Source organism: Lissotriton helveticus, chromosome 3_1, assembly GCF_964261635.1.
Source record: "Lissotriton helveticus chromosome 3_1, aLisHel1.1, whole genome shotgun sequence".
In the NCBI taxonomy this organism is placed as follows: domain Eukaryota; kingdom Metazoa; phylum Chordata; class Amphibia; order Caudata; family Salamandridae; genus Lissotriton; species Lissotriton helveticus.
The window spans coordinates 76418166-76445711 of record NC_136061.1 but is presented as its reverse complement, the minus strand read 5'-3'; positions in this window follow the sequence as shown (position 1 = coordinate 76445711).

Below are 27546 nucleotides of genomic sequence, written 5' to 3'. Positions count from 1 at the left end.
CCATGATTTATAGAAATGTTTACTTAATAATAGAATAAGAGTATTAACATGCTTTAATTAAATGAAGAAGTTGAATGCTATAATCATAATGAGAAATATTGTAGGCCTGAAATGTTTTAGCATTGATTTACACGTACATGTCTGGGCTGAGAAATGTTGCAAGCCTTTTTCTTTTTAGAAGTATATGAGAGTTGGGTTCTTGGCTACAGATATCTGTCTGCAACAGGAAAGGGGGGATCCAATTATAAATGAATGAATAGAGGTCTGTTCAGTAGACGGCCCAGACATGGAGGAGGGTTTTGGAATGTTTAAGGGGTATCAGCGGGCCGGAGAAGAGCCTGAGAAGCAAGGTCAACTCTAACGTATGAGGCCCAAGACAAAGCATCATGGAAAAAGCCAGAAGTTGCACCACGTGAGGGGCGTTCCGCAAGGGGCGTCTCAAATGTTGTTGACTGTTTTGTATTAGGGACAGTACCCCTGGGTGGAGTTAGAGCAGATACCTGAGGACCCTTTAGAGAGCGGATGGGTAGGCAGTGAGGGGTCATGACTGGAGAACTTTAGGTTTTCACCAAGAGACTTAGAGTGAGTGACTTCCCTTGGGGGTCATTCACTGCTGACACCTTTGTTAGGTTGGGATTTGGTTAAGTAGGGATACCATCTAGAACAGGGTAGGGACGCCTAACCTGTGTTTGTTTTCCTCCAACCTAAATGAAGGAGAGATATGCGTCTATGCTGATAGCTTTACTATTCTTAGAACTTGTGTTAGTGATTTCTGTTGCTCGTCTGAGGGCTTTTCGAGAGCACATGTATGTAATTGGACCTGTGTATCTCGTGAATCTCATTCTGAGATGCTTGTATTTGCAGCTCATTATATCTTTACAATAAACTTTGAAAACTAGAAGTTGTCCGTGATCTTTGGGAGTAGAGTCCTTTCTTGGGTGAACTAACTTGGAAATAGGTGCACTTTCTTTCCTTACAGACAGGCAATAAAGGTTCAGTCGACCAGATCGAGGTTTGGATCAATAGATATAAGGTATCGATCAAAATCTCGCCCTTTCAATACGTCACCTTGGAAATATAGAAAATTGCACAACTGCGAAGCAAGCTCCTTGTAAATAAGCACAATGGTTCTCTCATCCCCTATCCCTAGCGCCAGTGCAGAATGTTTCTGCCTTGCACACACCTTTACGCGATAGGTCAAGGGTGTGTGCGTTAGTCTAGCATAGGGTTTGTACTGGAAGGATTCCCTTCCAGTTTATAATACTGGACCACATTTATGGGGATTTGGCATAGGGCATCAGAGCAAATCACCTTGCTGCGCTGTCCTACATCAAAGTGAAAGGGTAGGAATGTTCTTTATATATCTAAGTCGGTTCATTCCTGTCCTTTCCAAGAGCACTAGCACCGATTCAGCAGACTAGTGCCAATGCAGGTACCCTTGCACCGCGTTGCTAGGGTGCTTGTGGTGTCAGCAGGATTGTTTTTTTTTTTTTTTTTTTTTTCTTTTTTAAAACCTTTATTGAGACAAAAAACAGGAGATACATGCGCAGGCCCACAACCATCATGGCCGGCCGCAAAAATAGACGAGAATAATAGAGAACCACATATCAATATACAATCAGGATATTGAAAAGGACGCCAAAAACGACAGTGGGGCGCGCAACTCAGGAGAGGAGGTTTTACATTTTTAAAGCAAAAGGGAGCGAGGGGGCTGCAACAGGAAGGAGTAGACACCGTACATTTAGAGCCCCAAAAGAAACGCGGCAAGAGGGGCGTGCCCCATACATAAATAGTGGTGGGCTATACATGCAAAAACTATACAGGAGCAATAGGCAGCAATTCACACAACAACAGTGGGGAGCGTAAGCCCAGGAAGCCCATCCCAGGGACAAGAAGCAAAGATCCGATGAAACATAAGAAAACAAAGGTTGTAAGGACCCGAAACAGCCTACCCCACTAAGAGGAAAGAACCCTCCCAAAGCCGGAAAAGAGCGATAGGGACCATAGAACAAAACAAACTAAAATAACAAACCCCCCCCACACCCACCACCCTGCACCCCTGTAATGGCTACGGCCTAACCCACTAACAGCGTGCCTGTCGCCCCGGAACTGCCCCACAGTAGGGAAATTTATATAAAAGATTATATAAAAGAATGGAGGAGGAGAGAAACGAACCCACTCTCGGAATTCAATACTCAGGCCGCCCAACCCTAGACCCCATCGTCAACACAAACAGAATGCATCACATCCCCGGCTATCAATCAACACCCCAGCGGCACGAGCAACAACAGTATAAGCACATGAGGAGACACCCCCACCCCACCCCCCGCCGCCCGGCATTACGACCAAGTCCAGCTTCACAGTACCGTTCACCATCTCAAGTCCCAACAGTTTTACGGCATCACGGTGATTGAGAGGGAAAGTTCAGCCCTGTCCCCTGCGATCCAAAGCGTCGACGTGGTCCAGCAGCACCAGAGTCATCTTGAGCGGAACAAACAAACCGTGCGATCCCAGTAAATCAGAGCGCCATCCAATAAAGTCTGTCCAAAACAATGTCTTACGTGCACCAGCGATAAAAAGGTTAACACCACCCTGGAACAGCCCGCCCGGCCCGGGCGGCACCAGCAGCCGCAGAAGAGCATAGGAAGTGCCTCTAATCACCAAGAATGGAGTGTCCAAAGATGGCGTCCGTGGACGAGGCCCCACACACTGAGCAAGCACCCCGACATCAGACCGCGGACCCCCCGTTGCGGGCCGCATCAAGGGGGCATCGAGAGCGCAGACCACCGGCACCCCCGTGCACATCTGGGCGGGCAGTCCACAGGAGTCAGGTACAGGATGAGGCCCAGAGCCACGCAGTCGCAAATGTGCGTGGGCAGGCAAAGTCACAATAGAGAGAACAGCATCCAGACTGCGCCCTAGGTCACAGGCCGTGGTACACAAAGCAGTATGAAGATCATCCAGGGCACTCAGAATGTCCGTAATCTGCACTGGCGCCTCCGGAGGGAAGGATGCAACAGAGCTACTCACACGGGGCTCGGAAACCTGGAGCCGCCCACAAGACTGGCCGTCCATGGTACCATCCCCACACTGTGCACCACGCCCACACACTGCAGAAAACCATCGGTCCGGGGGGACGAGGGGCTCACCGCCCATGTCACACCAAGCAGGCGTAAGCGCGGCGACTGTAGCAGCCATGTCACCAACTATAGCCCGGGACCATGAAAAACGAGATCCGATAGCTCCGACTTCAAAATGGCTCCCTCTGCATCACTTAACGAGATCAGAGGCGCACAAAGGCTTACAGGAGCCCGGGCGGTGTAACATTGTCGCAATCGCCGCCAATGTATCCCCTTCGCATAAAGGGGCAGAGCGGTGAGATGGAAAACACGGAATGCAGCCACTGCACTCCGTCGGCTGGTCCGGTGCCAAGTACAGCGGCCGCTGTTGTTGCATGCGATGGCGGCCGCACCCGGAGAACAAAGACCCGTCCACACCAGGCAGCGTCCGAGAGAAGGCGAGGGCGCCCAGCCGCTGTTGCCGCATGGAGCGACGGAAGAAACACACCAGCGGAGTCGGGGTCACCTCCCGCGCCCGAAAACAGCACGCAGGATCAGGACCAATGCCAGGATAGGTCGCGGGGCGGGAGGGAAGCGAGAAGGTCGGCGGAGCCGAAGGATTAGGCGGCCATCATGGCTGCAGGCTAGGCTCCTCCCCCCTGCAGGATTGTTTTTGTGCTGGAAGGGCCACCTTCCCGCAAAAAAAAAAAAATCCTGAAAGGCAGCAGCACACATGGAAAGAGGACAAAACAAGGAAAGTTATTTATCCTTGTTGCGCCTCCCCTGGGAGGCTTAAGGTTTTGGTGCATCCCCAGGTTTACACCCACCACAACACCCATGGAACGCCTCCTTAGTAAGGCAACAAATCGATTTGCGCTGTCTTGCCTTGCTCCATATCTATGAACCTATTCAGCCACGCAAAGCAGCTTTGCGTGACCTCATAAATATGATTTCGTGATTTGCGCCGCCTGAGAGTCACAAAAAGTGCTGCTACGGCAGTGCAAGGGGCTCATAAATATGCCCCACTATGCCTAGACAACATTTAAAAATGTTCCTACTTTGTATGTCTGCTGTCCAGTGTTGGAAAAGAAGGGAGAAATTACAGCATGTCTTCTTTTAACACCTGGTTTTAAAAGACGTTATTTTTTTATGCAATACCCTGGCCCACATTTTTTGTAAATAGGGTTTTGCAACAAAATGTATGGGAATGCTCATGTAACACCCTCTTGACGCTAAGTTAATTAAAGTAGTGCTTTACGCTGCTTTGCATTACTTTTAGTAAATTTCCAGTGCAAAATAAATTTTGCACTGGAAAGTAAATAATAAAAAACAACATTAAGCGCTGGATTGCGTCACTTTTTTGATGCAAAACCAGTGCAAAATGTTAGTAAATCACCACTTCTGTTTGAGATCATTAAGTCCAATAAAGCAGTATATGCACCCTTGTAAGCACAAGCACTAATTAGTTGTTGTTTGCAAAGTACTCCGTTTTCATTTTGCTCAGGCTTTTACCAGTAGCTTTTAGCTGGTGGTAGTGCTTGAGCAAAATAAAACGAATCCAAAAATAACACGTGCAAAATGGTTTACACGCATCACTCACCATCTTTTGACCAATCTGGAGTCAGGTGCAAAAATATGAGAAAGTAACTTGCATAAATAAAAGGGTGGTTTTCCACCCATAATTTACACTGGGGTCCCAGTGGCCCTGCAGGATTGGTGTCACTACAACGCATGCTTTTACATCGCATGCCTTTACAACGCGGTTTTTACATCGCATACCATTACAACGCATAATGCTTTTAGGCGCTGGATAGTGAATTATTTAATTTACTATTCCAACTCCAGTCCCCGTGGATAGCAGGGAAGGTGTTGGATAGTATATTAAATACATTCCCTATCCTAGAGCGCCCCCCAGCGCATTGCGTTGTAATGGTTTGCGTTGTAATGGTTGCGATGTAATGGTAGTGCGTTGTAAAAAATTCGTTGTAAGTGATGTTCCCCGCCCTGCATATGTCTGAAGTAGGTGATTTGATGGCCATCTGTTGTGATCCTAAGGCAGCCAGGATTACATTTTGCTCACATGCCTCTTGCATCTGATGACTGAAATGTTTTACTCAGCTTTGATTTCTCGTGGTCTACCACTAATTTGGTGGAATTAAGGTTTTGGTGCCAGGCCAGCCCAATAGGGAATTGGTAATTCGACACAATGCGTGCTTGCAATCCCACCACATTGTTCTCAAGACCACAGTTTCCATTACAATGACAGTCTCCGCAAGGCCCGCGGCGACGCAACTAGATGTGAAGACAAGGTTAGGAGAGCAAAGATGGCGGCTATGGTAACATGCAGGGAGGGGCTACAAGTATAATGGCAGAGGAGAGATCCATGTTGCTCGAAGGAGGCTCCACACATATTTGCATAACTAGCAGCAAATCTGCAAGAGTTACCTGATCCATTGAGATGACAAGGTCTTTGCTAACTTGGTGGATCTGGTGTGGTCCGAAAGTTGCTGAAATACCCAAATAAAACTCAAGGGAAAAGGGGGCATTACTAGGTGTAGTATTTCTGATTTCCATGTTAGGTACGCTTTTCTTCTGGCACTCTCAAGGTGCAAAAGTTATCCGGGGGTATCCCCACGAGTTATTAATGCCCTGGTATTGGTAATTTGGTGGGGCAAAATACTTGGCCAAAATCCATGCCATGGAAACTTAATTTCTAAGTGCATGATTGTGCGTGCAATGCATGTTTTACTGTTTCAAACACATGGAACAAGAGATGCTAACAAAACTTTATCAATGCCAGTGTGCTTGAATGCATCTTAGAGCATTTGACTATTAGATATTTGTTAAAAACACTGCCTCTCTCTACGTTAACCTATGCATGTAAGACATGTACAGCTGACAACTGAAGAGCTGATCAGTGGGGGGGGAATACAACATTTTGGACTCATTATGCCTGCCATGTACCTACCATGAGACCTTATTTGGACATGAAGCGCCTAGTGTCATGTTCCGAGGCGCAGGACGAGTACGGCCCGCCACGAACTACACTTCCCGGCATGCAGTGCGTACGTCACGCATGAACGTGAGCGGCGCGCGCATGCCAGGAAATAAAGGACAGAGTCGGACGGCGGTGAGACGCCGATAATTCCTTATATGCGGTGGCGTTTTCCTGGATTTCGAGGCTGGTAGCGGTACGGGCGGCTGAGGTGCTCTAGTACGCCAGAACCGTGAGTAGTCAGGAGCTGTGAGGTGTGTGGCGTTGGTAGTTCCGATCCCAACGACGCACCCACAGCCTGCTTGGTTCCTGGGAGTTTTCACTCGGAGGAGTGTTACTCGGAAGTTCAAGGACTTCAAAACAGTGTTTTCGACTAGGATGATTTATGTATGGTCGTTTTGGGAATAAGTCCAGCGGCTTGTGTGAGCCATACTGAAACAAACCTAGTAACTTTGTGCATATTGTAAATACGTGCAATCAGGCACAGTGACGATAGGACTCACCTGAACCATATTGCGCCTCGTTACTGTGAGCCCTCACACAGTACTTTTCCTCTTATATTCTGTGAGTGCTAACTAAAGAAGAGAGCGTTACAGAGTGAGTTAACTCTGTGTGCCAGCTGTGAAGATTGTTCTGCCATTGAGTCTTACTGAAGAGCATCTTTGAATGGCAGTGTTCATACTTGTTTTCTTTATCCCGCTATAACAGGAGGCAGGAGGGGTAGTGGAAGCCAAAACAGGGAACTGTGGTAACACCCATGATAAAGACTTACAAACATTTGTTCATGGTAGGTGTGCAACCACTATAGCGCACAACACAAGTCTGTACAAACACTCTGCACCAGAGAGAATTGAATCTTGTTTATATTTGTTTTCACAGTTGGGCACAGTTCTGCAATTCTTACCTTACCCCTGTCGCCATTGGATTAAGGCATTGTGTATTTTCCTTTACAGGTAAAGAGTGGGGGCAGTGGAAGGGTTGTGGGTTGAGAAAAGTAGAACACTGTTGTAGGTCAGGGAGGTAGGGTGTTCTAATAGCGTGTTCTTTGTCGTTGCAGATCTCCCTCCCTGCTGTTCCCTTCCTTTCCCGCGCCCCGCTGTATCGCCTTAGTTGTTCGTGTTTTAGTCTCGGAGCACTGAGGTTGTTCAGGGGGGGCCGGGATTAGGACTCACATCACAGCCCCGAGGAAGAGGGGAGCCGAGCCTGATACCTAGTTTTCAAACTTAAATTGATCTGTAACAAAGCCTTAGAGTAGAGTGATGTAGAGTGGAGTGGTGTGGAGTGGCGTAGAGTAGCAACACAGAGTAGAGTGGAGTGGCATAGAGTAGAGTGGTGTACATAGGCATTGAGTGGAGTAGAGTGAAGTGCAGTGGCATGAGTAGCATTGAGTAGTGTGGTTTAAAGTGGAGTGACGTAGAGTGGAATGGAATGGCATACAGTAGTGTAGAGTTGAGTGGTGTATACTGGAATAGAGGAAAGTGGCAAAGAACAGAGTGGCATAGAGTAGAGTTCATATAAAGTTAGGTGGCAACCAGTGGAGTGGTTTAGAGTACAGTAGAGAAGAGTAGAGTGGACTGGCATTGAGTGGAGTGGCTTAGAGTAGAGTGGCTTAGAGTAGAGTGGATTGGTGTAGAGTAGAGTGCTGTGGCATAGATTGGAGTGGCATAGATTGGAGTGGTGTAGAGTGGCGTAAAGTGGAATGGCATAGAGGGCAGTGACATAGAGTAGAGTGGCATAGACTAGAATGACGTAGAGTGGGGTGCTCTGCAGTAGACTGGTGTGGAAGGAGGCGACGTGGAGTAGAGTGGCTCAGAGTGGAGTGGGATTTAATTGAGTGGCGTAAAGTAGCATGACGAAGAGTAAAGTAGAGTGGCATAAAAGCTGAGTGTTATATAGCGGCATAGAGTAAAAAGGCATGGAATAGAGTGGCGTAGAGTGTCACAGATTGGCATGGAGTAAAGTGGCATAGAGTGCTGTTGAAAATGGCATTTTGTGGCATGGAGTAGCATAGAGTAGAGTGGAGTGGTGTTGATTGGTGTAAAGTAGAGTGGCATTAAGTAGAGTGGCTTGGACTGCAGTGGCATATGAGTGAGGTAGAGTGGATTGGTAAAGAGTGGAGTGCCATCGAGTGGAGTGGAGTGGCTTAGAGTGGTATAGAGTAGAGTAGCATACAGTGGAGTGGTGCTGTGTAGAATGGCGTAGAGTGGCATGGAGTAGCATAGAGTGGTGCAGCATGACATAGAGTAGCGTGTAACAGAGTGGAGTAGACTACCACAGCGGCATTGAGTAGAGTGGAGTGGCATGAAGCGGAGTAGATTAGAGTAGCATAGGGTAGATACACAAATACCAAGGCACGCAAGAAGAAGTCCATAACGTATATGGGTCAATGACCATAGCAATAAGCAAAAGTAGTCCATTCCAAATCTTCCTTCCTTTTTATTGCCTGATTCACTTCAGTGTGGTACAATTTGGAAGCCAACACATGTTTCTTCTTGTGGACTTTTTCAAGGCTGTAAATGACGTACAAAAATGTTAAATCACATAGTTAAACAAGAAATGAACTAAAACAGCAAGAGTTAAGTCCTAGACGGACAAACTCATGTACGACCAACACTGTTCCAGACCATACCCCATGAAAAAAATTAAGATCTCGATGATCATGGAAAATAGACAAACACCAAACACCCGATTCATGAAGTGCCAGAGCATTAGAAGAATGAAAGATGGGCGTGCTACCAAGTATACAACCAAGGCACAGCACAAACAAGTAAAAATATAAAAAATATAAGAAAATTGTGGAAGTCCTGTGTACAAAGAAGTGAGCATAGCCAGTTCTCAAGTGAGTTGTAGTTGTGTCACCATCATGCTCTATTACATTTACAAGGCGAAAACTAGCTTATCACAAGTAAACTCTCTTACCGTAAACATCACTCATGACATGGTAAATGACATCATTGATAACATCAGTGATGACATCATCCAGCGACTGGGACAGTGTGTGACAGGCTTTGGTAGTAATTCAATAACCTACATATGTGGCCGCAATGTTAAAAGCAAATAATTGATAATCACCATAATCTAAAGAATCATGCAGGACAGGCTTCATAGCTGGCACTCAAACCACAGTTGGTGGATGTCAACCTCATTTACCTGATGTTCCCTCAGCAAACTAACAAAATGTCTCAATAGGCTTTAAAGAAGTCACCCACTTTTTAAACCTTCGACCTTTGGAAAATGTGTGTAATCAATATATAGATTAGTGGGTTCACCCTCTTACACACCTCACACAACCCACAATTTGGAGACAAAAGATTGACATGTATGCATTGGCTACTTATAAGGCGCCTTCCGATAGACTATATGGCCCCCATTAGGATGGTGGGTGGACTTTGCCCACCCGCCATCCTCGCGGTACTAGGGACCGCCCGACATAAGGGCAGGGGTCCCGTGCATGGCATTAGGATGCACCCGCCACAGTGGCGGGCGCATTCAGCATTCCTACCATTGTGGCACAATGGTAGGAACGTTAAAAAAGTTTGGGTAACCCAATAAACCCTTGTAGGCTTGGGCAGTCAATAATATCAAGGGAAATTGTCTACAAGGGATTTTGTTTGTTGAACACTTTGGTAGCTATTTAAACCTAAGTCGAGGTGTTTGCCAGATAATCAAACAGCAAAGTGCTCACAGAGCTACAACAGTGAATTGAATTCAAGGGTCAAAATAAAGATAGAAAATAAGCACACAAAATCCTTTTTATATGAAAATATATCATCTGTATTCAATTTCTCAAGATTTGATCATTGGGGATATTTTGAGCAAAACATAAGCAAACACATATCATGAAAAGATGCGTAAATATATTAAACAAATCAAGTCACAACAAAGACATCAACTCCAAAATATATGTTAAAGTGACTCCATAACAAAAATTGAGAAATGTCACTTATTAAGGACAAAAGTTCCTGAGGAGATGATGTGTACACATCATCTCCTCAGGAACTTTTGTCCTTAATATTTACACATCTTTTCATGGCATGTGTTTTCTTATGTTTTGCTCAAAATATCAGTTTTTTGCAGGGAACACTTCCTCCCTACCCCAGGAAAAAAGACAGTGGGTGTCATCCGCATACGAAATAATTTTTGCTCCAAGAGTGTCTGCCAAGAAAGCAAGAGGAATGTTGGTGGTACATGATTAGGCAAAAGTCCTGGGGCCTTTTCATGAGCCGGTTTTCATCGCTCTTGCACTACACAAAGTGGTGCAAGACCGACGCAAACCTTAGATGAGATTTATGTAACCACGCAAGGCCACTCTGCGTAGCCCTGAGTGTCTCCATAAATCCAGTGTATCGCAGCACCGTGCAAGTAGCTATGTTCCCTTACTTTGCCCTGGGAAGGCGTACCATGGGCGTTGCCTGATTCAAGGAGTTACCACACGAACAGAAAATCGTACAGCGCTATCTGTGACTCAGTGAAACTAAATTTCATTGGCTAGTGCCAATTTACTGACGCATTTTGAAGGAAATCCCACCCAAATACTGTTATTGGCGAGGGGCACAGGAGTGTTTTTCTTATTTTTTGAGGATTTAGCTACAACTGATAAATTGGCATCCGGAGAAGACTGTGCAGTACCCGTGGAGTCCAAGGCAGAACAGCGGGTTCAAGGATGTCTTCACAAATCATAGTTTGGTACTTCTTTTCAATCCCTCTAGATGAGAAGAAAGTCTCAGCTATGGTGGATACTTCCGCCGTCTGCCACTGAGACTTTTCCAGGGTTGCTGGAAAACATTATGTAGTTGGAACATTAGTTATGATCAAGCAACTAGATGCTTGGCACACCACTCAATACAATGCGGCCAAGAGGAGACATCCCGAGGATTAGGGATACTCAGCATCTTCTGCTCGACTCCAAACTCTCAGCTTTGTGATGCTCATCTTGATGAAACTGTTCGCGCCCTCACCCAAGCTGTATGCACCTCATCTTTATATGCACCAAAATGTGCAAAAATGTATGTGTTGGAGAATAGAGTACAGCAACTCGAAACCAATTGCTGGTTGCTCAGAATGCAAACGCAAGAAAAATATATATTTGTTTTAATTTATCGATCTAAATTCAGATGACTTACTTTCTTGTTATTTTTAGTTAAATCCCTAAAAAAACTTATTAAGTAAATTTTTCATTAAAACAATAAAACAAATGTTCTTGTTAAAACCACCTGTGTTGGTTAGAAAAAAAAATACACATTGTTTGTCAGGTCTCTGTCGTAATGTTAAATTGTGCTAGTATATTTTAATGAGCAGATGTAGTATTCTTTGGCGCAATGTTTTGAAATGTACACAGCAAAAACCCCTAATTTACCAACACTTTAACAGGCTTTGTGGTACTTTCATAACATAGGCCCAGCATAAAACATTGCGGTTGTGTTTACTTTTCAACATAAATCAAAATTTGCATTGGAAAGTTGAACAAAGTAATGCAAAGTAGCATTGTGTGCTACTTACCACTATTGTGTGTTAAGATAGTGTTCTACAGGTGGTGCATGGCCATTTCCATGGGTTTTAACAAATACCTGCATACTAATGTTGGTAGAGTGGGATCTGTGCCAGAAACGTATGCATCCTCGATGCAGGACTAAATGTGGAGTACGTTTTAAAGCTCACTACATTTTTTCAACTTTGCGTATGTGGCGCATTTTACATCACATGCATGGCGGCTCGTAGGGGACGGTGGAGGGTGGGGGGGTTTAGAATATACAAAAAAGAAAACATACCTGCTGGTCACTATCGCCATTGCCGTCACCAGCCGCCGCCTCTCCTCGCAGGAACAGGAAGCACCCAGGCTTCCAGACTCCCTGACCAATTACGATGCTGCTAATAGCAGTCTTGTGATTGGTCAGAGGGTCGTAGTTCGGTGCTCAGAGAGGGAAAGGGAGACTGCACATGTTCTCCACCCAGGCTGTAATGCAGCGTAGGTGGAGAACATGCAAAGTGCGCATGACTGTTTGGCTGGTCCGAGATGGCCAGCCGAACAGTCATGTGCACTTTATATGCAACACCAGTCTCTCCTCCTCCCTGACATCACAGGACCCTAGCCCTGCCATGCCCTAACCTGGCGCAACCGGAATTCAGAAAAATAAAATTATAATAATGAAAGTTTTTATCATTTTATTTTTTGCATTGCACTGCTTTAAATCAATGGGGCGACGCTCCTCCGCCTTAGTGGAAGAGCTGCCACTGATCACATGCACCGAGTGGAGGAGCATTAAAGCATACTTTTTGTACGGGAGGGGTCCTATTACAGTACAACAGCTATGATTGATGGAATGGGCAGCCATGCGCAGATTTGGGCTAGAGGGGGTTTGGCTGCAAAACTTTGCCTGTGTTCAGGCCCTGCCTCCTCGAGTGACCTCCAACCCTGCCACACACACAGCTGAGGGAGTTGGACGTCATGAGAGACAGAGGGGCATATTATCAAGCAGGGCGATAGCCAATTATCGCCGCTTTAGTGGCCGTTTTCGGCCGCATAGCGGCGATAATTCTATCACCCTATTAGCAAGCTGTCGCTAACTGATGTTAGCGACAGCTTTTAGGCGATAGCGAGCGGTTTGTGGCCCGCTTTGCATTTCTGCGATGTTTATCGCTAATGACATGCAAAGTGGGCGTACCCAACCAGTTAGCGACTGAAAGCAGTCGCTTACGTCGCTATTGCCTATTAGCAAGGCAGGCGTAGCGAAGGAAATATCCCCAAATACTAATACCTGCCCAATACAGTTCTTAGCCATGTTATCCAATGGGAGGTGGATAACATGGCTAAGAGCATTTCATCGCTAATGCGTGAACATCGCTGTATTCTCAGCGATATTCACGCATTTCGCCGATATCGCTGGATATTTTAGCACAATGGAGAAAAACATTGCTAATAGCAAGTTTTTTCCGCTAACATATCCAGCGATAGGCAGCGATAAAAGAATCGTCGCTAAGCCTATTTAGCGATAATTATCGCTACTTGTTGGTAATATGCCCCATGGCTTCTGCCTCCCTGCGTCCAATCACACCGCAGCCATTCAATTCTCCACTTCCCAGAGTTCACTGCTCTCAGCTGTAGAAACCGACTGCCTGCAATCACTTATCAACCCTCAAATTAATCCAATTCACAGACGCTCATGCACACAAACAAACACTGGTCAGACATTTACTGAGTGCAATTCACAGAATCAGAAAATGTTTCCATTGGCAAATTCCACTTTCTTTTCTCTTATAATTCTGGAACTAAGGGTTAGGGCAGGGGCATTCTTGGGAGAGGGGGGCTGGGGCTGCTATGCATAATACATTGTGCAAGTGTTGTGTGTATGTGGGACAGTATACATGGCTGTTTGTGCTGGCCATTTCATTTGGGGACTTTAAGAGGGAACAGGGCTGGACCACCCTCCCTGTCCCCATTCCATCCTTCAGTCTAGTCCAGCAGAACTGGACTGGACCCGGGTAGACCTGAATGAAGCCTCTATGGTACCCACGCACCCTGCAGTAAAGCACTGACCACAGCAGAGTGCAGCGTGGGCCCGAGGCTGGGTCTTGCAGCCATGCCCAGCTGTGCGAGGAGAGAAGCGAAACCAGCTCTGTTGATAGTGATCGATTTGCAAGTCCTGGGGCTGCAGTATCCTCTTTAAGTGTTCCAGGAACCTGGCCCCAGATTTATCACCCAGCTGCTGGGCGGGGAGGTTTAACTGCAGCCCCGGTATCCTTTCCTGACCCCCGATGTTTCCGGCGCGTCTCATCTGAGGCTTGTAAACTGCGGCCGGAAAGCGCGCAGAAGGCCTCCATTTGTATTTTGTGCTGGGTCAGACTCTCGTTTGGGCTCTTTCTTCATGTCCTTGAGTGGAGTTGTGAATCACTGTTGTGACAAGTTACAACCGTTTCCCTTACGGAGTTTAATGGGGCTGTGAAAAGACAGCAAGTGGTTCGTTGACCTTGTGAACAGGTCATGGAAGTCTGGGCTGACTTTTTACCGTCCTACCTGCTCCTCTCTGTTCTCTAAAATTGCAGGACTGAGTACCGGCATCCTTTTCTCAAATGTGCCAGAAGGCGCAAAGGATGCGGGGCTGTAATCTGTGCCCCAGGCTCAAGGCATGCCTTCAGGTACTCCAGGAAGGAAGGCCGCCGGCTGCTCGGTCATAAGCCACCCACCTAGCTCTTGAAGATGCCCTGGTCCTGATGCGGCGAATACCACGGAATGGCATCGTTTCAAGCTCCCTGCCACATTCAGCACTAACAACACACCTTTCTCTGGCATCACAGAATGGAGAAAGCAGTCTCTGCACAGCAAAATAATCAAACATCAGAAGTGCAAAACAGCACTGAAAGTCTCAGCAACACAACCGAGAGTTGTTTAGCAAGATGCACCCTTAAAGCAAGAGTGTAGGCCTCTTCCACTGATGTACTCACCTTCTCACCCTCTTGACACCGGTCTTCAGCTACGTTATCCTGATTGTCAGTTGTCGCCTCTCTACTTTATTAATGGCCCTCTCTTTCCTTTCTCCATGTCATGTCTCTGTTGGTAGATCACTAAAGGTGTAACTCGGCACCTCTTCTTCTCTACATCAACGTTTTCATTCTAATAAACATATGCCTTGTTCTGTGCTGCAAATTGAGGTTTGAATTATTTGTAGATGCAATGTGTTGCTTTGTTGTGCTTTGTTGTGCTCTCCTGTGCACAAACATTCCCATCCTTTTTTGTTTCTTTTTCCTCTTCCATCTTCCAATCAGGGAACAGGAGTGCTTAATTTGAACCAGTGCTCATGGTCTGGGACTGCCGGCCACGCCCCCTTATCATGCAAACTATAGTTATCAAAACATATCAGACCAACAACAGAATTCTTTGGAAGGCAGGGGGTCTCGTGACCCCCCGGCCGTATTTATTAAAATATGAAAACAAAATTAAAATTGAATAAAATAACATTATTTACATAATTATAAAATGCAAAATTCAGACATTAGATTTACATCAAGTTTAGACAGGTATGATGGGCTAACCTTAACAAATGTCTAATACAGCGTGTTCCTAACCGAATCTAACATTCTCATATCAATTTTGCATTCTAATAATTTCTGGTCCTACGGCAAGGTCGCTAACCGGTGTCAGATCCTTTTACCCAGCTACGCTCTCACGTCCGAGATGGGCATGCGCAACAAGGACCCGGTTACCGGGAGAGTACGTCCCTCTCCTGGTTGCCCTCGTACGCTCCGTGAACTCCATTTAACCATAACAGGAGGGCCCTTACACTCGCGCCATTTGATGACGTCATAGTGTATGTGAGGGGTGGATACCAGCCTGAGGAAAGTGTGACTCCCTCCCCCGCACCTTTCCAAGCGACAGATATCCTGCCCCTGAAGTTCTGGGAGAGACCAATGGCCCCTCCCCCTGGGCGACCCCATTCGATGAATGGTGCCGCCCCCTAAGGACCTTAAATTGCTGCTCACCGATTATGACCTTACCGCCACAGGCCAGCATAGTTGACAGACTATCTGGCCCCCCCCACAAAAAGTCTACACTGAAAGGTCATATCCTCCTCGCAAAACCTTCTACCCATGCTAAGATGTTCCTTATGAATAGGGCATTCCCTGACTCTGTCAAATGGACCCCATCCCGCACGTAGAACTGTTCCCCCCAGATGCAACCATGAGGTATGCTCTGTAGGTAATGAGTTCGAAATAGCATGTCTATTTTATTGTTGACCCTCTTTACCGAGTGATTCAACGCCCTGACTGATTCACCCCCCCTCCACTGCAGCCTCGGTATCAACTGTGACCACACTATAGTGCAATCCGGTAACAGTTTCGCCAGCCAACTTGCCGCTGAGATGATTTCTTCCAACAGGACCCTTCTGCCCAAGTCTACTAAATCATTCCCCCCCAGGGGCAAGATGACCACTGAGGGCGGTGAGGTGTGTCTTTCGAGTAGATCTGACATGTAACCCCTAAGCTGACTGAGGCGAAGCTCCCCTCTGCCATGGAAGGAAACATTGAAACCCCCGCACTCCGCCCTCCGTCTACCCGCTCCTGCAAGGAAAATTGGTTTAGCACGTTTCACATAAGAATGACCGACTACCCATACTACATATGTCCTCCGTTTGTCTTCCTGCAGCTACCGAGATGTTGATGGTTGGCTTTGATGATCCTGTAGTAGTTTCCGCCCTCCGTCACAGGCCCGAGAAACTAGAGATAAACAAGACAAAGCAGGCGTCAGAGGGGCGGCGACTGACCCTTACAACATGTGCAACCGTACATAACGCTTATAGGCATTGGAAGACCATCTCCCAATCCTCTTCACACTATTGACATTCAATCCCCTTGCAGTGGCCTCAGTGGCTGCCCCTATCCTGAAAGAATGTGTCCCAAATTCTTTGGGGTTTAAACCTGCTTTGGCAATACTCATGGCTAAGACTCTTTGGAACTGAAACCTGGTCAAAGGGGTACCATCCGTATGCATTAGCAATGCTCCACTTGGCTCACCCACCCGTTGTTTGATTAACGCTTCTACATGTGACACCGGGCAGCACGGGTTATTCGGTGCCCGATGTAGTACTAAATTTTGTCTCCTAGCCTCCTGATCAGTCTTGGATTTCCGGATGGTAACCCGCATTGTGTCGTCCCGTATACTGATATCACGCAGTTGAAGGCCACCTCCCCTATCTAGTTTATTGCCTGCCACTAATTCACCTACCTGGAACGTCTCGTAAAAGGCCAGGGAAAAAGCAGCTTAATAATCTCACCTCTACCGAAGAACTGCACGTGTCCGGCAGGGCGAGGAACACTACTGCCAACCGTTCTAAACCTATCGGCTTTCTGCCATCGGCGGTGGTTACCTGTAAGCGCCGCTATCCTTTCAAAGCTTTTTGTATTAAGAAACTGTTCGTAGGGTCCCTGGCTCCCTTTACGCGTGCGAAAAAGGAAACAGCTGCCTTATGTCTGCTAGCTGTCGCCGGTGCGCGCCCTTCCTTGTGTAATGTGTCCATGTACCCATTAAAACTAGCCTCCTGATCCCACTTGATTTCCCAATCCTGTCCCAGAAAGTTACCGTAAGACCTGAACGCCCCTTTGTAAGCTGTCCTGGTCCTGGGAGCTAGGCTGGCTGCCACGAGGTTGTGTAGTTGGGGGAACCAATCTGCCAAAGAGTCGATGGGAAGTGAGCTGGGGAGGCCTCTGCAGCTGGTAGGTGTTCCCTGAATACCTGCATCTTAAAGCAAGAAAGGGCGTCAGCTGCGTTATTAAAGACCCCTGGAACATGTTTGGCCCTGAAATGTACATTCAATTTCATGCATCTCAGAACAATCTCCTTTAACAGGCGCAGTATGAACTGACAACGGGCTGCCTGTTGATTGATGCATTCCACCACGGTCATGGAAGAGGTGTGGCGCCGCGGCCAGGCCAGGGCGACTGACGCTGGAATCTGGGGACCACGGTTCGATCCCCGGCTCCGGCGGCAGGTTAGCCCAGCACCATGTGACTCTGGGCAATAGCTCGCTTAATCTTCCCGACGGCCCCCAGCGCCTAGAGACCCTTACGGGTGATTGTGCGCTTTACAAATGTGGACTTTATGTTATCTGACCAGAAAATAACCGACCGATTGGCCAATTGTTCGGGCCAGACATTTAACGCAACCCAGATTGGGAACAGTTCCAGGAACCCAATGTTTGCAGTCAACACGCTCTCTTCCCACCAGCCGGGCCATCTTTGTGCCACCCACTTCTTGCCAAGTATGGCGCCAAATCCCACACCGCCTGCAGCGTCAGTCCATAGTCCTAACTCTGCTGAGGTCAGCGTGGGGGCACCCCACAGTACTCTGCCATTGAAATCCTCCAGAAATGCAATCCATATCCGCATGTCCTGGTGAACCTCGACTGACAGTCGTCTGCGATGATGCTTTTCCCGCAAGCCCTTCATGGCTTGCGCAATTGAGCGGGAAAATGGGCGTGCCATGGGGATGACTATCAAGGCAAAATGTAGCTGGCCAACTGTAAAGTGACTTTCTTCTTTCGCAAACATAGTTCAAGGGTTGCTCTGAATTTCTCGATTTTTTATTTTGGTAACTTGAAACAGCCTTCCACGGAATCCAATTCAATTCCCAAGACTTCCAGACATGTCAATGGCCCTACTGTTTTTCCCTGCGCAAGCTGGACCCCAGAAGCACGCATGAGCACGCAAAATTCCTGCAGTGCCCAAGCGCACTCCTGTGAGCCCGCCAGACCCAGGAAAAGAAAATCGTCTAAGTAATGCATGACATACTGGTGGCCCGTAGATTGTCTCAGAACCCTCTCAAGGAAAGAGCTGAATGTTTCAAAGTAAACACATGAAATAGAGCAACCCATGGGCATGCACTTGTCGATGTAGTATTTGCCTTCGAAGGAAAAACCCAGCAAGTGTTGGTCTGCTGGATGCACTGGGAGTAGTCTAAAAGCTGACTCAATATCTGATTTCGCCATCAGTGCCCCATGACCCAAAACTCTCAACATTTCGACTGCCTGGTCAAAAGACGCATATTTCACACTACAAATAGACTCATCAATTGCATCATTCAAGGCTAAGCCCTTCGGTGCGGACAAATTGTGTATGAGCCTATACTCGCCCTTTTCCTTCTTATTTATTTATTTATTAAAAGCATTTATAGAGCGCGAACGAAGGCCCGTGGGCATCTCGGCGCTAAGTGGTCCTTCTTTGGGACCACTCCTAAAGGCGAGCAGACAAAATTCTGTACAGGGATGTTAGGGAAAGGCCCCGCTACCCTACCTAGGCGCAGTTCCTTCTCAATTTTGTTTGCTACTACCCCGGGATTGTTCTTAACTGACAACTGGTTCCTACACTGTGATGTCCCAGTATAACCCCCAGCTGGAATACGGAAACCATGTGTGAAACCCTCTTGAAGCATCCTTGCGGAAGTATGGTTAGGGTATCTATTGAGCCAAGGGATCATAGCTGCCACTAAAATAGGTGAATGCGCAATAAGGGGGTGGACTCTGCTATTCTGGTTTCCTCCTCCCTCGGTTACCTGACGCACTGCCCTTTGACCGACATGTCGCCTCTGGGTGGGAAGGGTGGCCGCATATGTTACACGCGTGCCTGAATTTGCAAGTGCCCAGTGCCCTGTTGCAAGTTCGCCTATTGAAATCTCAGCAGACTCCTTTCCCACCCGTATTACCTCTGGCCTTATTGGCCATTTCCCCGCCTTGCGCTGGCTGAAGGGGCTGCTGAAATGGCTGCTGGGGCTTGGGGAAATATCCTTTGTTCCAGGTAGTGCTAGTACCTGCAGATTGCCCCCTCTCAAACTGAGAACTTTGTCCCAGGCTAAGGATCTGTTAAACTCCCTCGACTTCCTGAAAGCTATGTCATATTCTTTCCATGAGTCCCCCCCATGATTTTCATTAAACATTGTAATCCTACTCTGATAGCAAGCCATCTCAGCTTGCATACCGGGGAAACGTTCACCAATAAAAACAGAAAAAGCCCTGATCCAGTTGATGAGGGTCTCCTCTACCCTAAATTTGTACAACTGAGATCACCATTCACTAGGCAACATCATCTCCTTCTGTGACTTCGCATATTCCCACTCCCTGTTCTCAATGAGCAATGAGAAAATAATATATTTGTCTGCCCAAATCAATTCCTTCACACTCTGAGATACATGCTGTGCCAAACTCTTCCCCCTGGAGGGAATCGCGCCTTCGCCCAGTACCGGCAGGGCAACGCCCTTACCACTTTCGGCGAGTTGCGTTGGTTCCACGGTCTTGACTGTGCCCCCATTACTCGCTGGACCTGTTTGGGGAGAAATCGGTGCACCCGGCGTGCTACTTTCGCCCCTAGCCACCAAGATTTAAGCAACCATTCTCTGGGCTTCTGCTGAGGGGTCTGCTGCGGGAGGTAACATTCCCCCGATCCCCAACCATGGAAGCACTGCTGCTATCTGTGCCGCCAGTTCTGGTGGCACTTGACCCGGACTTGTTGGAATGGCCGGCAGGACAATCACCAGCACTGAGTTAATCGCTGGCGCGACTGGCAGCGGGATAACAACAGGGTCCGGGTTAATGGGTGGCATAACTGGCGGGTTAATGGGCGGCATAACTGGTGCTATTGGCACGCTTACTGGAGGTTGCGGGGTGGGAGTTGGCACGCTTACTGGAGGTTGTGGGGCAGGAGTTGGTGACGCAGATGCAACAGGCGCTACAGTCGCGGGGGGCGACCACCAACCTTCCTAGTTCTGGAACGTTTCGGTGGCGTCTCGAACTCTCCCCTTGTTTTGGGTGGCACTATGGTCCGTTTAGGCCTTCCCGTCGGTCCTGCCTGTGCATCAATCCGCGCTCCCAATTCAACGTCAGTCTTACCCAATTTATCCACTTTCCCCAATCTCTTGTCCATTGCTGACATTCAGTGCATCATTGTTTGAAACATTAGCTCCACGTTCGAACTCCCTGCACCCCGTCTGGCAGGCATACTGCTCTTATACCTACACTGCACAGTGCGTTATTTATTGGCACAATGTGCCTTGTACCTGTCCAAGTTGGAGGCTCACAGGCTGGCCGTAGGCACCACGCAACTGTGACCGTACACCCCAGCTAGCCTGGGGTGTTTGGGCGAGCGAACTCTAGCCCAGCGGCCCGCCAGAAGCAGTGAAATGCAGGCCTGCTCGTGTCCTCGGATCCCGCCGTCCACCGTGAGCTCCCCAGCTACCCGCTCTGCAGCGGCCCTTGACTTGTAATGCCTAAAATGAAAGAAATGTTAAAACCGAAATCTTGGCTATGGAAATGAAATTACGGGGGGCTTAGGGGGTGTTCCTTAACAGATAGCCACTACTACCTTACCCCTATTTGACCCAGTCCCCTTACTACTATATTACGCTCCAAACTGTGCAAGAATTCACAAATAATTAGCATCCATTGTTAATACATTAACACAGTCTGAATTCAACCCACAATACCCTTTTACTGATCACTTGATGAATAGCTGTAGTTGGGCTAAACAGTATGCAGGTGGCAAGAACCAGCTATCCAGCAAAAGTTTTATATAGCGCAACTTGACCTGAATCAGCTAATAAAAGCGCTTCCCTTAGCACCAATTCGTTACTTGCGGACACCTTATTTTTGTTAGGCACAATGAGATTAAGTGATTTGACCACAATCAGCCTTATTCAATGAGATTTAAGTGATTTGACCGCTCAGACCTTATTCAGAAATGCCCTGCTTCCTTAAAACGTCTGGTCATGCTTTCCCACAGACTCGCAGCAGTCAGCTCTCACCTCCCGGTACATCAATCAGTTTCACTTTGCAAAAACCCCGAACCAGTCTCGCATTACACTCCTGCCGAGGCCGACCCTGCTTCGCACGTGATGCCTACCTTCTCCCCACGTATCTTTAGATCGCACGCTCTCCGTTGCCGATCCTCGGTTCGCGGCCTCCCCTAAGAGCCCGCCACGTACCTTGCACTCGCTAACCCGATTAAGCGAACCCTCACTCTCTGAGACCGCAATACCCTCGTGGCCCGTCCGCCGGAACTCGGCACTGCTGCGCTAAAGACCCTCGGACACTGCTGCTCTGAGAACTTCAGACTCCCCCAGGCTCCTACCGCAGTCTCCGACCGCCTGCAACGCCACAGCAATCCTGTTCCTCCCGATGCGAACGCCGCTCCAACTACGCTAAAAACCTGGAAAATAAACAACAGAAAATTACAAGCCCCACAGCGGGGCGAGGAGCGAGCCTGGGAAGCGCGGGCACAAAGAGGACGCTTCCCACGCTCCCCAGGCTCTTAAACCCCCCCTTTGCTAGAGGTCCCGCCTCCTTGACCCGGAAGTGAAAAACTGCTTCCGGGTCAATGGCGGGACCCGCGGACCAATCAGGGCGGGTGAGGGGGGGCCGGGCCCAGCCATGTGTGCGTGGGGGCCGAGCAGCCCCCCCTTTCCTTTCCGGTGCTTGGCACTGGCAGTTAATCGTCAGCACCGGCACTTATGACACGCTATTTTTAGACGTCGCTATTTGTCTAAGATAGAGACAAATACAGTTGGTTATTAATTCAATAGATCGTAAAATGGCAATTTCCTGCCTTCCAAACCATTGCTACAGCTTTGGGGGCCTGAAATAGTCTATAATGTCACACTTGTAGGGTATCATGGCTAGTAGTTGTGTTGGTTCTGTTATAGGCGGCGCTGAGAGACTCCACACTTATTTTCACACAAATTAACCACTGGGGAACAGCACATCCCAGTGGTCATTGGGATTGACACATTTAAGTCTGTGAAAAGCTTACACAGGTGTAGTACCCTTTCACCTTACCTATGGACTGCGCATTGTAGTGTTCCATAGGAGGCTGCATGATCATCAGGTGCACAATATTAATATCCTCACAAAGTGCATTGAATTGCAAGCTTCTGTACCAAGCATGTGTGACACCATCTCGCTAAGGATAAAAGTGTCTCAGGTTTGTTTGTATTTGAAAAGAATATACATGTCCTTCCCTGGTTGTTCTTCAGGCACAGCCCTTGTATAGTGATGCCTCTCACAGCAGCAAAGTCTCCAGCCTGGATCATGTGCAAAGAGGTGTGAGATCTCTGCATTCGACCCATGTTCAAGAAAGACAAAAGGTTTTCACCCCTCTCCCCGGCACCTTTAAACCCTCACGGGTGAGTAGCGCGCTTATAATCCCCCTGATTGATTGAGTGATTGAGGGTTGGGCCACGCCTAAAGAGACACCTTTCACCTTGTTCAATACAGTCTGCAGTACGAACAAACCACTACCATTCACCAAAGGGCATATTTTTAGGGAGTCGAATCAGCAGCCCCTTGCTTCAATGTCGTCACTTAGGGGCCTATTAGGATGGCGGACGGACCTGCGTCCGTCCGCCACCCCAGAGGTGGAGGGACCTACGCAGGGGCAGCGGCGGTCCCTCGGTGCGAATTAGGATGTGACCGCCATCCTGTATTTTTAACATTGCGGCGGGTGTTGCTTGAAGCAGAACCCGCCGCAATGTTAAAACTGCATGCAGTGCATTTGCATGCACAAATCGGCAGGCACCGCGCGGTGCCTGCCGCTTCGTGCATGCAAATGCAGGGGGGTACCATAGGTACCCCCCATGTGCACCCACACCCCCCCTTTACCCTGGGGGCCCGCAACAGGCCCCCAAAGAAATGACCGTATGCCTTTTCGTGGCAGCATTGCCGCCGCGGAAAGGCATGTCCCAAGGCTAATCCTAATATGGCTGGCGTTGTCTGATAGACACCGCCACCATATTAGGTCTCCCCGTCCGCCGATGACCCCCCCAGCCATCCTAATCTGGCGGGGGGGGGGGTTTTACAAACACTGCAGCGGTGAATCGGCATCCTCCGGGCCGGCGGTGAATTCCGCCGGCCCGGGGATGCGGATTCACCACAATCATAATCGGCCCCTTAATTTCTAAAGGGAACCCAGTCACCATGGCCTCGCCCAGGTGTCTTGATTTCCACCCTCCAGTAATGAAGGCAATACAGTTCCCGGGTCGGTATGTTGTCCATGCTACATCCGGGGGCATCTAAAGATATCCAGCTTTGTTTCTTTTAATTAATATTAATTTCAACAAGGAGCTATAGGGGTACTATAGTGGTCAGGTCAAGCCCCCACTCACTGATTCAACACAACTGTATGACCTGACGCTGCTTTTGAACAGTTCTATGTGGATTTCAATATCTGTAATAGCACCCACCCCATGGCGTACTACCAGGGCAGTTAATATACTCTGTCCCTTTATCATGAATCCCTGTTCCAATTTAATATTCTGTTCCCTTTATCCCATGTATCCTACTATGTAGTGTAGTTCATAGCTAAAAAAAGAGAAGAAAGGAATCACCAAAAGTGTGAGAAAAAATGTGAGAAAAGATGTGGAGTACCTCACTGGAGTAACACCATGGGAGTCCACTGGTTGGTTCTCACCAGTGGGCTCAGGTTCTCATCATTGGCGCCACCACATCAAAACCAAGAATTAAAGAAAGAAGAAAATGAATATATATATAGTGATGGTGAGGGAAAGGTGTGTACCACTGGTAAATAGGCTTGTACTGTGGATAAGTGTCTCCCTAATACAACTCCGTACTGACCCAAAATAAGGTGGGCCTGTGGCTTTAGGACCACTTTCTTTTTAATTAAAAACGAGCTATACCACCACTAGCTATACCTCTTTATTCCTTGCTGTGGGGTTGCTCACTTTAAAAGACACTGTGTTGCCTTCTAACTCCTTAGAGGGCCAACATGTTTCATTGCCTTTAAAATAGTGGCAATTTCGTCAGGGCGAGGGTCAGTTCACCACACTGCTTGTATTTCTCATACATGTAACCGTTTGGATGCCCGACTGTGGCATACCGGTGACCCCCTTCTTTGTCACTCATACGGTAAGAATCCCAGAGCTGCTTTCTCTCAGCCGGGTGTTTGAGTACGTCTCCTGTTGAATCGTCTAGAGTCTATCAGAAGAACAGAATATGTCAATAGCTTTGCATACACATTATCTTGATACTTTCTACAGTCTTGCTTTCTTGAATTGCATTCTGTCTCAAAATCAACTTCAATATTTTTATATCCAGCATGAAAACTGATTTTTATGAAGAAAATTCTATTTGACCCCTTTCTTCACTTTCAATTATCCCCTCCCCTTCCACCCTCTGCATGCCTCCTCTCTCTGAGCATAACCTCCTCACAGTCAAATGCATGTTTGCCTTAATCTCTGACTGTATTTCTGAAAACTGCCCACAGCTCATATGAAAGATCACAACCTCTCCTTCATTTAAAGTCATACCCCTGCCACGTAACAATATGTAATCTTTTCACAAGCATCTACTAACCCCACCAGCCATGTACATGAACTGAGATAACCGCTCCACTTATGATCACACCTAACTCGTTTTAATGTTGTCACAAAGAAATTGAAATTAATGCAATGAATATTTGCTGAGCTTGCATGACTAATGCCAATAACTGACCATAACAAATTACACTGGACTGTGCCCTAACCTGGGGTTCTAGAGCAGTGTGCTGCCCAGTGTAAAGCACTTCAACACCTTGTCAATGGTAGCAAGCGCTACATAAACGTAATGCAACTACAATTGTAATCTCCTCTGCCTCTCCAGTCCAGGTTTACCTGCTGCTTTGCTCTGCTTGGTTGCGAGCAGGCAGCGAATACATGTGCGGTGTGCAAAAAGCAGGCAGCCAAACCAACTTAGGCGGTCTCATCCATCTTCTTTATTTCTTTCTGCTCCTTTCCTGGACAGGGGCAAGACGCAGCATGGGAGGTTGCACAGCAGACAGTGAAAGTAAGCAGGAATGTCAATGGCTGCTGGAATAGTAGAGTTGCTGTCTAGTGACTGTGACCTAAAATCCTTGGCCAGTGGCACAAGTTCATAATCATGGTCCTAAGTGGCGATGCTATCGCTGCTGCAGTGCCTCTAGTCTTGGGGGATGCAGTCTTTACATAAGGCTCCTTTCCTGACCTTTGCTAAGCATCTGATACCAGCCCTCTTGCTCTGGATTACTTTCAGCTGCCAAGTCCAGATACCAATTGCAGGTGTGGAGTGCGGCGGGTGCTGGACCTTGGCGTTGGTATGCTTGTTGACTCTCAAGCAAGAGGACTCACAAATGCAAATCTAAGCTTGGGCGGGCTACCAGCAGGTAGCAGTAGGCACCCCTTTGTAAAGCGGAGTCTGAGACTGAATGTTGTGCTATGTCTACCTTCCTATGACCTGCCCATGACCTCCTAGAGAGGGTATCAGCTCAAGCACAACATTATGCATAGTGCTCTGTGAGGTGTCCTGTGGTACAAAGCATGACCTAGCCAGTATGTGCATCATCTACTTTCAATTCTTTTCAACCTTCCACCCATGAAGCCAGTCACATCCATGCCCTCAAAATGAGGACACTTTCATGCACTCACTTTTCCATCCATGTGCTCAATACCTCACTCACTCCTGGTCCCTAACACATGAACTGTTGCCTTTGTGACTCAGTTTGACCACACTGCCATTGCAACCACAGTGGGCCCGATTCACAGAACTAACTTAAGACAAAATCCTAAACTTACTACCATTTTGGTATTCACAGAAGGCACATACTCATTTCGGTATTCACAGAAGGCACATACTCATTTCGGTATTCACAGAAGTTAGGAGTCCTAACTTTAGAACTCCTAAATGCCTTCTGTGAATACTGAAAGTCTTAAAATTAAGATTTTTCTAACTTCACTACTACTAAACTGAAAAAATCCTAATTTTAAGACTTTTGGTATTCACAGAAGGCATTTAGGACTCTTAAAAGTTAGGAGTCCTAACTTTACTACTACTGAACTGAGAAAAATCCTAACTTAAAGACTTTCGGTATTCACAGAAGGCATTTAGGAGTCCTAAAGTTAGGAGTCCTAACTTTACTAATACTAAACTGAGAAAAATCCCAATTTTAAGACTTTCGGTATTCACAGAAGGCATTTAGGAGTCCTAAAGTTAGGACTCCTAACTTTTGTGAATACCGAAATGAGTAAGTGCCTTCTGTGAATACCAAAATGAGTAAGTGCCTTCTGTGAATACCAAAATGGTAGTAGGTTTAGGATTTTGTCTTAAGTTAGTTCTGTGAATCGGGCCCAGTATCTTTTCCGCTTTCAACTATTTATGCATTAACTCACTCGCCCACCAAACCATCCATGCAGGCACTCACTTTTTCTTTAGGCACCCAGTCACTCTCCTCATCTGTTCGGTGTTAACCTCACCTTCTACTGAGGTTGCTTCTGCAGTCCACCCACTTACATCATGTTGTTTCGGAGGTCATGGCTTGAATGTCTGTCCCCTTCTGCCTTCCCCCTTCCACATCTATCCCACAACATCACACCTTACTGCAATCTATACAGGGCTGTCTCTGCTGCTCATTGCACATTGTGGCCACCAGGATGTGACACCTGTCGCAAACTGACTTTTCAATGCCTTTACTGCATCTCTGTATCGGCACTGCTGTTGAACTCCAGACGTTCAATACTCCTTCCCTCTTTTACCCCGCCATCTCTTCTCGTTCTTCTCTCTTGTCTGCACCTACTGTCCCTATTAATTCTACCTCCCTAAAACCGATACTGTCCCTATTGCTTCTTGCTCCTCTGTCTGATTGTTAGCAACATGTCCCACCCCTGAAGCAGAGCTCCATCAGAAAGCATGGTCATGTACATTTCTAGGTAGAATTGACATATTTTGAGTTAAGATCCATAAGGTTGCTTGCCTCCTTCCCACTTTCTCACACCACAGGAAAACCCACTTAATCGCTGCAATACCTAAGCAGATAACTCAGGGCCAAGAGTCCTTGGGAGAAAGACTTTTTTAGTAAACTCTTCGGTGCATGACTTTATTAAAGTTATTCGGATCATTGAGAATGGCCAAGACTCTGCTCCAAGAAGGATGACTCAAATCCGGTGACTGAGTGAAACTATTCACCAAGATGTAGAGCCCCACAGAATGGATGAGA